Raw genomic sequence first — 14,659 nt, 5'->3', positions numbered from 1 at the left:
CTCCGATAAGAGCCATCGGTTATTCTCATTATTGAAGAAGAAGAATAACTTCTCGTGGACCCCAGAGTGCCAGCAAGCTTTGGAAGAACTTAAATGGTACCTTTCTAGTCCACATTTGCTTTAAGGCGGACGAGCAGTTGTACCTATACTTGGAGGTATCCGAGATAGCGGTAACTGGAGTCTTAGTCCGAGAAGAGAAAGGTACGCAATTTCCTATCTACTATGTTAGCAAGACTCTAGGTGAGGCCGAAGCAAGGTACTCTCACCTGGAGAAATTGGCGCTCGCTTTGCTAAGTGCCTCCAGGAAGTTAAAGCCATATTTTCAATGTCATCCCATATGTATCATAACTACTTACCCATTGAGTAACATAATGCTCAAACCCAAGCTCTCGGGATGATTGGCCAAATGGGATATGGAAATTAGTGGGTACGATATCGAATATCAACCCCGAACCGCCACCAAATCTCAAATTTTGGTAGACTTTGTGGCCAACTTCACGCCGGCCTTAATACCTGAAGTCGATAAGGAATTGTTGTTAACCTCAGGGACCTCCTTACAGACGGTGCCTCGAATACAAAGGAGCCCGGACTCGGCATCGTGTTGAAGCCGCCTACGGGTAATGTAGTTAGGCAATCTATTAGAACTGTGAAGTTGACTAACAATGAGGCCGAGTATGAGGCCATAATTGCAGGTCTCAAATTGGCTAAAAGCCTAGGGGCCGAAGTGATTGAAGCTAAATGTGATTCCCTCCTTATGGTAAATCAAGTCAACGGCACATTCGAAGTGAAAGAGGAACTAATGCGAAGATACTTGGATAAACTACATGTAACGCTTCACTGATTCAAGGAATGGACCCTACAACACGTGCTCGGGATCAAAACAGCGAAGCCGATGCTCTGGCTAACTTGGGGTCATCAGTCGATGATGATGAATTCAGCTCTGGAATAGTTGTACAACTCATTAAATCAGTAGTAGAAGGAGGTCATGCTAAGATAAACACAACGAGTATAACCTGGACTAGAGAAACAAGTATATAGATTACTTGAAGATTGGAAAGTTGCCCTCGGATCCCAAAGAATCGAGATCTCTACGCACGAAGGCAGCCAGGTTTAGCCTGTCCTAAGACACTCTGTTCAGAAGAACGTTCGATGGCCCACTCGCCATATGCTTGGGGCTGGAAGACACCGAATATGTTTTGAGGGACGTTCACAAAGGCACCGGCGGAAACCATTCAGGGACCGAATCGTTCATTCGTAAGATAATAGGAGCCGGTTATTACTGGATCGATATGGAGAAAGATGCAAAAGACTTCGTGCGAAAATGTGACGGCTGTCAAAGGCATGCATCAATGATCCATAAACCCGGGGTGTTATTACATTCGATCATGTCGCCTTGGCCATTCATGAAATGGGGAATGGACATCGTCGGTCCCCTACCATGGGCACCTGGTAAGGCTCAATTTATACTATTTATGACTGACTATTTCTCTAAATGTGTTGAAGCTCAAGCGTTCGAGAAGGTCCGGGAAAAAGAAGTCATCGACTTCATTTGGGACTACATAATATGCCGGTTTGGTATACCGGCTGAGATAGTATGTGATAACCGGAAACAATTCATTGGGAGCAAGGTAAGCAAATATTTCGAGGACCATAAGATCAAAAAGATCTTGTCAACACCCAATCACTCTAGTGGGAACAGATAGGTGGAGTCGACGAACAAAACCATCCTTCAAAACCTTAAGAAAAGTTTGACCGATACCAAAGTAAAGAGGAAGGAAATTCTGCCTGAAGTCTTGTGGGCATACCGCACGACCTCAAAAACCAGTACCAGGGCCTTTCGTTAGTCTACGGTGCCGAAGCATTAATACCAGTTGAGGTGGGTGAATCGAGCCTCAGGTTCTGATATGCAACCAAAGAATCGAATGGTGAGGCCATGAGCACGAGCCTGGAACTACTGGATGAGAGATGCAAGGCTGCCCTAGTCCGGTTGGCCGCCCAGAAGAAGCAAATAGAAAGATATTATAACCGGAGAGCCAACCCCCGACACTTCAATGACTTGGTGTTAAAAAGAGTAACACTGAACACCTAGAACCCGAATGAAGGGAACCTGGGACTAAATTGGGAAGGACCATAATGAGTCATCGGTATTACCGGTAAAGGTTCGTATAAACGCGAAGTAGGAAACGGCGCACAGCTACCGAATAACTAGAACGTGACCCACTTAAAATGATACTACTGCTAAGATACGACCTCATTCACTTTTCTTTTAATATTACAAATTGGACTAACATTTGCAGGCAATAACCGAAGGAGAATGTAGCCGTTAGGTCTGAAAGCACGCGTTGCACTCTTTTTCTCTTGAACCGGTTTTATCCCATATAGGTTTTTCGGCAAGGTTTTAAACGAGGCAACAATAAATCGTGCTAACTTAGAGTTGAAGACCGATTTTAAATCGGAGTCAATGGTCGCTTCAACAGTATTCGAGCCCACTCGAAGATCGACCTCGAATACTGTGGGCCATCACTCTCGGGTCATGAGTTTTACCAAGGAAGGAAACTCGGTGCTCGAACAGTCTAGGCTCGATGGTTAGGATTTATTGTAAGGGCCAAATGGTCAAATGAACTATGCCCGTATAGGTCACCTCGGCCATAATACGAGCTTTTACACGTTTACAATCTTGTACGTTACACACAGAAATGAAAGAAAGTTTCTACCTTGCTAACAAACATTTTTTTGCTTCTTAAAAGTATCAAGCCTAAGGGTTATTCCTACCCGGGAACTATCGAACCTAAGGGCCACCCTTATCCAATCCCAAAGGGTTACCCCCACTAGGGGACTACCGTTCGAGATAAGCTCGGGCAGCTCGGGTTATCGAAAGCCGAAGGCACAAAACCTATTAGGCAGTGCCCAAACATAAAAGGGTACAGCTACCTTAAAAACGGTTTGAAGACGTCTGAAGCCCGTAATCAAAACATAAGGCCTTCAACAAAATACTAAACCTGTTCAAAGGTTACCCTCAGGAAAGATTAAGTCTTACAACATTTAAAGAAGCATCTTGGGGAAATTTCCGTTCACTCCGAGCTTACACAAGTTCAAGCAAAAATTGCATCAAGGACAGGTCTTGTTCGGACCTCCAAAAAGAGACTTATCACTACGTTTCATTCTGTGCTAAGGCATTAGAAATATTTGCAATCATAAAAAGATGCTAAGATAACAGACTTGCACATTGCCAAAATGGAAATATTTTATATTCCAGAATATCTTTACAAAGGCCAACAAAAATGGCCTAAACAAAATATATGTACATTATACAAAAAATAAAAAAAATATTCCTAAGGCATCTACGCCTAATCTTCACCAAAACCCAACTTGTCACCAGAGCCGTCAGGGCCTTCGGGTTCTTCGGAGCCCTCAGAGCCTTCTTCAACTTCGGGTTCAGCTAGTTTCTTGTCCTCGACCTCAAGTCTTTTCGCCTCCTCGATCTTGGCCGGTCGAAGCCTCGAGCATGGATCTCTTCGAGGGTCTTCCTCCGGGATAGCAGCCTCACGTACTCAGCAGTAGTCTTCAGGCGAGCCTCGGATGCTTTGACATCGGCCTTATACTGGTCCACCATCTCTTCAGCATCAGCGGAGGTCGTGTGTAGCTGAGACTTTATAGCTTCACATTCGTTACCGAGGGCGTCCCGCTCTGCCAGAGCCGATCTCAATTGTGATCGGAGTTCATCATTCAACTGGGACCGCTTGTCGGCTTTTTCTTTCGCTACCCGGAGTTGAAACTCTACCGATATCAACTGTGCCTGGGAGATTTCCTTCTCTGAAGCCAGCCGGTCCATTTTTCTCTTCCAACCATCGGCCATGGCTTGGACCTCATTCATTTCAGCTCGGAGTTGGTCGATCTGGTCAATCTTCTACTGAACCTACGAGGTTTGGTCGTTAGTCTCCATGGCGAAGTCTTCAGTGCTAACTTCAAAAACCTTTACTTTTTTTACCAGATCGGAATGTTCCCGTCTCAGGATCGAAGCCTCCTTTTGAGCCTCATCTAGCTCGGCATATAGATCCTTGATGGCCCATTCATGTTGCTCGCTGAGAAGCTCGTACATATCTTTTTTCTAGGCAAGCTCCTTGACCTCAAGATCGAGCTGTTTAACCTCAATCCGGTACCGAATAAAGCTTTCGTGATGAAGTGACGAGGCCTACAAAAGGGTAAAAAAACATGAGAAATATCAAAAACTAAGACAAAGTTCGAAAGAGCATAATGATGCCTTACCCGATTCAGCGCCTGCTGCACTTCGTTAAACAGGCACGACACGTCCACCTCATTCATTTTCGTTTGTCTTCTTTGGTCACCATGCATCAGAGGTAGCTCGCTAATTCCACAGGAGCAGAGAGAACCCGGGCATCCTCTAGGACAGTGATGATTATCGACCTATTACGGCGGGATCCACACTTTGGGCGGGAAACTGGTTGATTAACTTTGGGCTCGAATTCAGCCCGTCGACTTCTGAAGACGGATCCTTTCTCGGCACTTCTAGGTCGCCCAGCCCGAAAAAGTTCTCCAAGATGGAGTAGTCCATGCCGTTGAAAAAGAATGAAGGGGATCGTCCACGCCATGAGACCCTTCGTTAGACATCTCCTTCCCTGCTCGGGCCTCTTAGAGCATGGAATCGGTATAGCAAGGCGAACCTGAAATCTCTATTACACAGGGCGCCTCTTTCGGAGCATAGCCGGCATCCCGGGAAGTCTCAGCCCAGTCTCCTCATCAACCTCCCTCTGAGAGAGATTGACCTCATGGATTTTCTCCTCAATAGCTGCCTGCTCCTCGGGAGAAGACGGCCCATGGGCCATGAAAAAATCATCTTCCTCGGGCTCATCCTTGAGCCGAAGAAGCGAGTCGAAGTCGGGTGCTCGGGAGCTAGAACTTTCCTTTGGTTTACAGGACAACCTTCTCTTTGGCTTGTTCTTCTCTAATCTCGGGGAACCCAAAGCCTTCCTTTTCTTCTTTTCCCCCACTGCAGCCCCAAGCTTCCCCAAAGAGGAGGGGTCAATGGACTAGGACACATCCTCGTCCCCTCTTAAAGGCCTGAGTTCAATGGTCTTAGGCAAACCTGCAAAAAGAAAAGCGAAGAAAAGAGAGTAAGTACGATGCAAATGGGAGAGCCTGATGTTACCTATTTGGGGAAGGGTCTTACCGTGAGAATGAGCCTCCCACCGTCCCCTCGAGAGTTTGCGCCATGTGCGCTCTGAATAAGGCATCTGTGAACAAATTTCCTCGATCCACTCCTTGAGCCGAGGGATAGCGTTTAGGACTCAAGCGACGGCTGCACCACCACAAGTACCAGTGAGAAAAAAGAGATGAACGTAAAATTGGCGTTCAAAGAGAAACAATACTTACGAGATGTATTTCACTTCTCGGGGAATGGCATGAACTCGGGGGGAATCAAGTCTTCGATCTTCACCCAAACAAAGTGTCCCTACCAGCCCGGTCCTCATCGATACTCGAGAATAGGGCTTTGTTGGCCCCGCGTGTGAGCTTTATTAGTCCCTCTCGGAAGATTCAGGGACTATATAGGCGGATTAGGTGATTGATGGTGAACCGACTGGATTCGGTCTTGTTCACGAAGTAACAAAGGGGGATCATGGTCCTCCACAACGACGGGTGGATCTGACCGAGGCAGACTTCGTACCTCTTGCAGAAGTTCAAGATAATCGGGTCCACCGGGCCCAATGTGAAGGGATAAGTGTAAACACTTAGATACCCCTCCACATGGGTAGTGATGGTGTCCTTAGGCCCGAGGACTACTACGTCCTTACCATTCCAGTTGCAGTCCCCTCGGACCACGGGAAGGACGTCTTCGGAAATGGAGCATATATACCTTGATACTCTTTCTCCCCGGCCTTACACCAATGAGGGCTTTTCGACCTTAAAGTCATCTGCGACTGAGCAGCCCCCGGGGATGAACATTTTTAAGAAAGGCTCGGGAGATGGTTCATCGGTAGTCGCTCCAGGAGCATACATCTCGAGGACGACTATATCAAGAGTGACCACCTCGATTTTAGCGATCGGTTGGGAAGAAGAAGAAGCGACTTGTTGAGGAAAAAATTTGGATATTTTAGCCATTGTTATCTGAAAAAGCTTGAAAGGACTAAGAAAATATTTTGAAAAATGAAGAGTCAACTGTGCTGATTTGGGTAAAGACTAGATAAAAACCCGGAAATTACTAAGAAAGTTTGGAGAACGGAGCTAAAGATATGAAAGTATCAAGAAGGTGAGTAACAACTTTATGAATCGAAGATAGAAGCTTGGTCAAACGGTGAAAATGTACGAAGAATGAATGCTTTTACAGAGGTTTCGTGACGCTTCACATTCAGAGGAGACCTGCCGATAGCTGACATGTGTTCGAAGTTAGAATGACGTGACTGACGGGATATTTTCGGTTTCTTTGTCATTTCTACATATTAAAGAATGAGGTGAAAAGCATCCGTCGTTTCTCATCGTTTCGGTAAAACTCCTCTCTAAGAAACAAGGGGACTATCTGTATACGGGTAAAATCAGGCCCGTTGAACATCTCGATTTCCCGGTAAGACAAACGGGACTAGAACGTGATCATAAGGAATCAGAGTCTGGATGAAAAAACTCTCGCATCGGGTAGCGAGCAAAACATCCGTCCTCGGAAGCATCGGGGCCACATTTCCCAGGTCCGGTTCGAATCCCTCAACTTCAGAGAGTATTACCAAACATCCGAACATGACTAACAAATAGCCGTGACATCCGTGCCCAACCGGATGTCACGGCATAAATCTTGGCCCGTATCAGCAGTGAATCAGTGATTAGCATAAAGAAAGATTTTTATCCTTTTTTAGAACTGTACTTAGGGTGAAACTCCCCTGCTATATAAAGGGAAAACTAATTGTTCATTAGGAACATGGTAACACGCATATCAAAATAATTTATTCAAATTCTCTTTGTTGTTCAAAGTTATTTTTTCTTGTTATTAAGTTCTTCATAAGTATAGCTTGGAATCGACGGAAGGTTCATTATTAAGCCATTAACCGAGCTCGGAATTACCTTTATCATTGGTTTGATCATCTATTACGTTTTTTATTTATTTAATCTAATGCTATTAATCACTCGTATTGAATTAATCTACATATTCTTAAAACCACATATAAATTTAATTATTATATGTTTTTGAGTGTAAACAAAAAGGATTCACAATCGTATAAAAAGTTTACCTCTTTGACAATGAAATTCAAGTTTCTTATTCCCCTTCCTAAAAACAATCCAGAGCTTTATAACGTCCATAAAAAAAACAAAAAAAAACAAATAAGTACAATATAATGTTCATCTGATTAGACACGAGTGAGTGGTTGAGGATATATATACTATATTAAAAGCACGAAACCCCTTATCGAAATATCGTTCGCCTTTTTTATCCTTTAAAATATATTTTTATATTGTACAAAATAGTCATTTAAGTTATTTTTCTAATATTTAGGAATCACAAATCAATTATATTTTTTATATTAAATTATTCCTTATTTGAACTAGGTACGAATACTAATATTTAGGACTTCAAAATAAATTAAAATTTTAACTTATAAAAATCAGTACAACCAAAGAAAAAATCACTAACATACTTTTACTACATTTGTCTCTCATATCCTTTCATTGATAAGAGATATAGTACCTATTATATTTTTAATTCTATACAATATCCAATATAATACTATTAATTAATTAATGTTTACCTAGAATAAAACACTAGATTTTAAAGCTAACAGTTTATTTACCATTTCAACCTTGATCATTCTAAAAAGATAATCTGAAGTCCCTTAAAATATGTGTTAATTACTATAAGAAATACTTCATTTAATAGTTATTTAATTATTATCCTAAAAGCAATGCAAAAGTCTTAATATTTTGAACTTTAAAATATTAAATTTTTACTTTATATAAATCATGAACTTAAATTATATATAATAATAAATAAATGCATGAAAGAATAAAAAGATGAATGATAGTAAATTTTTTCTGTATCTGCTAGTCTGGTTCGACTCGAACTTCTGTCATGTCAAGCTTCCTGACTTGTTTTGTACCGGCAGGTATTTTGTGTATTTCGGGGCGTTGACTAGCCCTGCTCAACGCCCTACACCCTTCTCTTGAGCGCTTCATTGAGCATTTCTCTTTTCTATTCCGTCCTTACGCTACGTTATCTATAAGGTTGACCTAGCTCTCTCTTCTCTACAGACCCCTTAACTAGAGTTTTTACAAATACTAACTAATAGGCTTCCAGAAGCTTTTCCACACAAAGAGGGGAGGAACTGCTTGCTGCCAACTTGCCAGACGAGCGGACATCTGAGCTCCTAGTAAAAAACCGACAGTCGATGATGAAAAATACTTTAATTATGGACATCCCAGTAGGCCCCCTTACATCAGGTTTTCTAGAAAGAAGAAATAAGAATTGCACGACCCAAAATCCACTATAGGTCGTGATGACACCTAACGCCGCCGTCAGGCAAGTCAACGGTGATTGATCAACTTAATTACTCATTTTTATTAATTTTGAAATCATAATTTTCATTAATTAAATTTCTATTATATAGAAAGAGCAAAGATGGTCGACACGGGCATCATTGCAAATCTATCTTTATTTAAGGGCAAAATGGTAATTACGTCACAACAATTAAAATGGGACTCTAGAAGGATCCCTTTTTCTTTCTCAGCTCTAAAACACAAAGAGCACCAGCGGCTCTTTGCTTCATCTTCTCATCCAGGTAAGCTTTCCTTTTAAATTTTGATGAAGTTTCTCTTTGTTGTCTTTGATCATTTCAATTTTTGGTCTACCCACATTATATTTGTGTTATTTTGCCCGTTGGTTTGTAGAACTCCAGTCTTTTTTGCTTCATTGTTGTTTCTTTAACAGTCTTTTTGCTTTTTTAATTTTATTAGGTCGTCCTCTCTGTATTTCCAACAACAACTTCTTGTTTCTCTCCCTCTCCCTCTCCCTCTCCCTCTCCCTCTCCCTCTCCATCTCGTGTAATTGTTGAAGCTAGCATATACATTCTTTTTGTTTTTTGTGTTGCTTTCAAATATGTAAAGAAGATTTTTGTTTTTTCATAAATAAGAATTATGTAATTGAACTATGATCAGATTTTAAAGAAGTGTAGCTATACTGCAACAACAATTAATTTTTCTTTTCATATTACTATATATAATTTGCTATTAACTGGTATGATAGTTTTTTTGGTCCGGCGCTAGAGAAAATATGCTTCTACTCTCTCTTTAATTTTGTTTATAGGAGATTATCTTTACTAAAAATTTAATCTTGATATAATACTCCAATCAAAAGTTATAGTATATTAGCATAATAAAAAATAGCAAAAAGTGACAGCACTCTGAAAATCGACCAAACCTAAAAGTACGGACTTAAAGCCAATGCGGAATTAATAGTTAAATTTGAGAGTTACTTTAAGAATTGGGATTTTTGTAAAACTTTGAGTTCAATCCATCCTATGCAAAAAAAAGTCGTATTGAAATTTCGTCTATATACTTTGAAGAATAATCTTGATGGTTTAGAACTTCCTTCTAAATCAAGAAAATAAAGTCATATCCAACGGTCTGTGCACAAACTAAAGGACTAAGCACATGAGAACTTCAAGGTTTGAGGATTTCATGTTGAACTGCTCGAATGGGTCTTCAATCTGTATGCATATTTTAAAATGGGGTATAAATGTAGCTATATTGAAGTTACTCATTTGTCAACAACGATTATTGTTGCTATAACTACAAAAATTTTATTTTCTTTTTTATCATATATTTGGTTCTAGAAGCAACAAACAAGCGTCGGCATTCCTTTGTACACCTATCTTCTTTCTCCCTCCCCTCCTCCCCCCCCCCAAACTTTAGTATTTATCATACTTCAGATCTTTAGTTACTACTTTTTAAGATTTATTTTTTGAATTTAACAGTGGTTCATTTTGAATAGAATGAAGTCGCAAGCTATGATAGTTCATATGATCCGATGTTTTGGCCAAATTATAAATATTTGATGGTTTGCATGACAGAATTGGACGCTTTTTACCAAAATATGAGAGATTAGATCTTCATTAATCTTTTTAGTATTAATTATTCTTCATTTCTTATTTGAAATTGAGGATTAGTTCTTGTTATCATAATCTTTTATGATAGATAAAAATATATCGATGGTAATCCTTAATTTAATAATTTTGAGAAATAATGGAATCTTTCTTTCAATTTCCCACTAAGAAGCTAGATGGTCTTTAATACCTTGATGAAAAAAATAAAGTTCGATGCTTTACAAGTTTTATCAACGACTCATACATACCATTCTTATTTTTGTATAAGATGATTTCTCAGTGATCTATATCTACTCAGCAAATTTAAAATATTTACAGATTTGGAGAACCTATTAGGGCTTTCATGAGCCATGAACCAACTTCGGTGGAAGAGGCTTCTTCAAGGACAGAACTAAAACTATAGAGTTAGTATCGGTATGGTGCAGTGCTTCTTATAACTGATAAGGCGTTATTGACTAATCACATAGGTTTCTTCTTTATTAATTTTCACATGTGCTTAGATACTAAGTCACAAAAGTTATAAGCAACAACTTGCTCCTCTGCTTTAGCCACTTTCTTAATATCAACAAGTAGACACACTTAAGCAGCATTAGCCTCAGTTTTCATTTAAACATAAAGCTCGCCATATTACCATTCATAATTTTCATTTAAATCATACATGGATCTTTTACAAGTTAGTTTTTGAAGCTTCCATAATAAGCCTCCCACACCATTAGATGTCATATACCAAATTTCACAGCATGACTTATGGTACTTGATTTGTAATTCTTAGCTATCTATTTGGTTATTTTTGCTTTTATCACTTGTTCATTTATGTAGAGTAACTAATAAATCAAGTACCATATTCTTTCTGGGACATGTATCTCTTGAAATATATGCTCCTGAAGTCAAGCGTTCAGAAGAAGTCAAGCATTCTTTTTGAACGTTTCTATGCTCGAGATCATCTTTAACGTACTGATTTTTTAAATGCAATGAAAACTGAAGGTTTTGCCAGGCAACATGAAAGTGGAACGCCTAAAAAGTACTCTTCGTGTTACATTAGAGATTTGGTGTTACAGTACATAAAGTAACAAATTGTGCCCAAATATTTATCTGGTTATAGCTCATAAACTATTGGTTCTGGAATCTGGTTGTTCCTGTATTGCTATTATTTTAACTTATGACTAGAATGCAGGTTCATTCTAGAAACATCAATATTGGTGTTATTATCTTTTGATGCCGTGAAATAAGATTTTCAAGTAGCAACATATTAAATCAGCATATACTACCTTTTTCTGTTCTTTCTTGTTGCGCTTCACCTAAAAGTTGATATAATATACTTGGAATTTACTTTAAGTTTGTATTTCTTTTAAATATTTGTGTGAAAGTATAAGGGGTGGATTGATATACCATATTAGCATACTTGGTAGGGACTAATTCACTTGACCATTTGGTTAAGTCATAACTGTTCTACTTTTACTTCAGTACATGAAATGCACAAGGATTATATGTTTCATGTATATTTATATAAATACACTCACATATATGCAATCTTTTAACATATATGAAGTGTGTCTTATAAACATGCTTCTATGATGATTGCTTTCGAGTTCTATTTTTCTTTGTTTGCAGATTAAAACTAGCGAGCGGAACTCAGAACAAAATTTACTTACCATGGTTGCAGAAGACTTAAAGCTCCTCTCCTCCTCTATCAGTTCAAATGGTAATGGCTATTGACTAATTATATTGGTACCTCTTTTCGTTCAATCTCTCAGCATAATATTTTCTATATATTTATGTTTATTAGTAAGATGGTACGACCTAAATCAGTCTAAATAATTCCTTGAAACAGTAGTGTTGGTTGTGTTATTTTGTGTTTATTTTATTTTCTTTAGGTTGTAGTCATGCACATGCTTCAATTGGTAACAATATGCCAGTGGAAAGAGTTACTTTATGCTATATGTGTCTTTTGTTTTTTTATACAAACTATTATTTAATTGTTATGCTTGATTTAAGCAAATTATTCCAATCACAACCTTGATTTGTTATGAATTGTGCATGCTCAGTATCTTGGCAGTCACAAAAATCTATTTTATTCAAGGGGGTATATTTATTTCTAAGATGCCCTTTTACTGATGAATAATTGGTGCATTTCTTCTTTGTCAGTATTTCTTAAGGTAATGTACTTTAAATTAAAAGGTTGATGAAGAAGTTACTTACTTTTACAGGAGGCTTCTGGTGTTCTTTATATTTTGCTCATATTCATAGACTTCCTGAAGTTACGACATTCTTACTCTATTCAACCAGTTCAAGCAAGTAAAGACACTTATTAAGACCAAGTAATTATCAAAGCATATAATTTGGACAAAAGATGTATGAAGGACTTGCATCATCGATTTATCTGGTGTTATCTATGGTAACTTAGTCATGCAGTTATAGTAGCTTCCTCCTAGCAGAAGATATTTCAAAAACTAAGTCATGAACAAATAGTGACTTTGATCTATCATTTTGTATGGTTTACCTTCGTGAATTTAATTTCATTAGGGAGTGAGATTCATTATTCCTGAATCCACAGATTCTGAATATGCATGCTCTGTATAGTAGGTGGTCTTTAATATTTGTCACTATTTACTAAGAATGGAACTGTACTTCTGTATTAGTGAAAGTATAGTTGTTCTAGAGTATGTATTCCTATTTTGGGATCAAATCATAGGTGCAACTAAAGATTAGACATAAATTCTCTGAGCTGTATCAAAATTTAAAATATTGGGCTCGTGCTATGCACAGACAAACCTCATCTAGTAGTATGAAATAGAATTTTACAGGGTAAAATGATAATATTTACGTGAACTACAATAATGAACAACTAGTAGGAACCCCCAAAATCCGATATCACAAGTGCATGAGCATCTACTAAGGAGTACAATAAAAATACATTATCCGTCTGGAATACAAGTTAGACAAGGAATGTAAATAACTCTTATGCAGACTTTGTATGTTGCGGATCGTAATATGGAATGCAGCTCACCGTAAAGTTCCCGCAATAGCTGTGCCTCTGCACCCAGAGGACCACCGTAAACATATATATACCTGCACAATAAGTGCAGTAAGTGTAGCATGAGTACATAATCAACGCGTACCCAGTAAGTATCTAGCCTAACCCCAGAGAAGTAGTGACGAGGGGTCGACATCGACATTTACTAGTGGTCCAATAAATCAAATACATTAGGAAGTAAACAGACGTGAGGCAGAGTAAATAAACGAAATAAACAAGTATAAACACCTGGTACAACCCTCCTCTCGACAATAAACTCAAGCTCTAAATTGGCAGTTACCTCCTCAACCGGAGTATATATATAATGGACCTCATTAGATAGGTTGTCACAATTCAAATCGGAAAATAACTCACAGATACACTGGCTTCTTACCAAATATTATACACGATTCCATAAGAGTATTTTATAGAAATGTCGAGGCGTACGGCCCGATTCCATCATACTTTGTGCACTACCGAAGGTCGAACGACACGAACTATAGATGCATCTATTATACTGCCGAGGTGAACGGCCTTCTCCAATGAGAGTATGGTACATAATCTTGCCGAGGCGAACGTCCCGATCCCATTAGAATAAGAAGCTTTAACGGGTCCTTGACCCCACTCGCAAATAAACGTGTGAGTTATAAATTTTAAGGAAAACTTTTCGATGAAAACGCATAGCGCGGGAGAAATTTGTAATAGTAGTACAATTATTCCGTAACTAATCATGAAGCCCATCAAATTTCTACAATAGCAAGTCTATCACTCTAGGCAAGTCTAGTCTCAAGTGGTAATGCGAAATAAAGGAATTAAACGAGCAAAGATAACTCCTATAGTACAATTCTACCCGGACAATAACATGAATTTAGTTACGTACGGACTCTTGTCACCTCGTACGTACGTAGCCCCCCGCAACAAATTGCATATATCAAATACCTTACCTAGGGGTAGTTTTCCCCTCACAGAGTTAGTCATGAGACTTATCTCGCTTCGAAGTTCCATAACCGGCTCCAACGCCACTCTAACACCACAAACCGATGCCCAATACTTTAAAACTAGTCAAACAATGTGCAAACCAATGAAAATATACTCTAATACTCATACTAAATCAATTCATAACAATTCCCAACTTCGCTCGAAAAGTCAATAAAGTTAACCTTCGGGATCACGTGCCCGGATTCTAAAAATTTTCGAAGATAATCATTACTCATAATATTACGAACTCAAATATATTAATTATTCCCAATTTCACGTCCAATTTCGTAGTAAAAATTCAAAAATACGAAATTCTAGGTTTTCTAGAAAATCACACAATTTTTACCAATTTCCATATTTAAATCCACATATAATCCATATATTTCACTAACATTAGGTGGGAATTACTTACCTTGCAATGGTTGATGAAAATCTCCCCTTGAAGCTCTCAAAAATTGCCCAAGCCAAGAGTGAATGAAAGAAAATAGGCCAAATTCCGTATAAAAATTCAAGTCTGCCCAGCGCTGCCTCGCACCTGCGGTCCACTGGTCGCTTCTGTGGCTTCAATCTC

The 14,659-nt window shown here is 38.9% G+C and overlaps 1 long non-coding RNA gene across 1 annotated transcript; it reads left to right on the top strand.

The window, feature by feature from the left end:
* The first annotated feature begins 8,701 nt into the window (after positions 1-8,701).
* On the top strand, positions 8,702-11,800 carry LOC138895166 (uncharacterized). Its single transcript, XR_011409387.1, has 3 exons — positions 8,702-8,774; positions 10,416-10,511; positions 11,709-11,800. It is a non-coding gene; the product is annotated as an uncharacterized lncRNA (long non-coding RNA).
* Positions 11,801-14,659: the final 2,859 nt, after the last annotated feature.

The sequence above is a fragment of the Nicotiana tomentosiformis genome, chromosome 7 (assembly GCF_000390325.3).
Source record: "Nicotiana tomentosiformis chromosome 7, ASM39032v3, whole genome shotgun sequence".
Classification (NCBI taxonomy): domain Eukaryota; kingdom Viridiplantae; phylum Streptophyta; class Magnoliopsida; order Solanales; family Solanaceae; genus Nicotiana; species Nicotiana tomentosiformis.
Note: the sequence above shows the minus strand (reverse complement) of the source record. Positions and strands in the feature narration are given on the sequence as shown.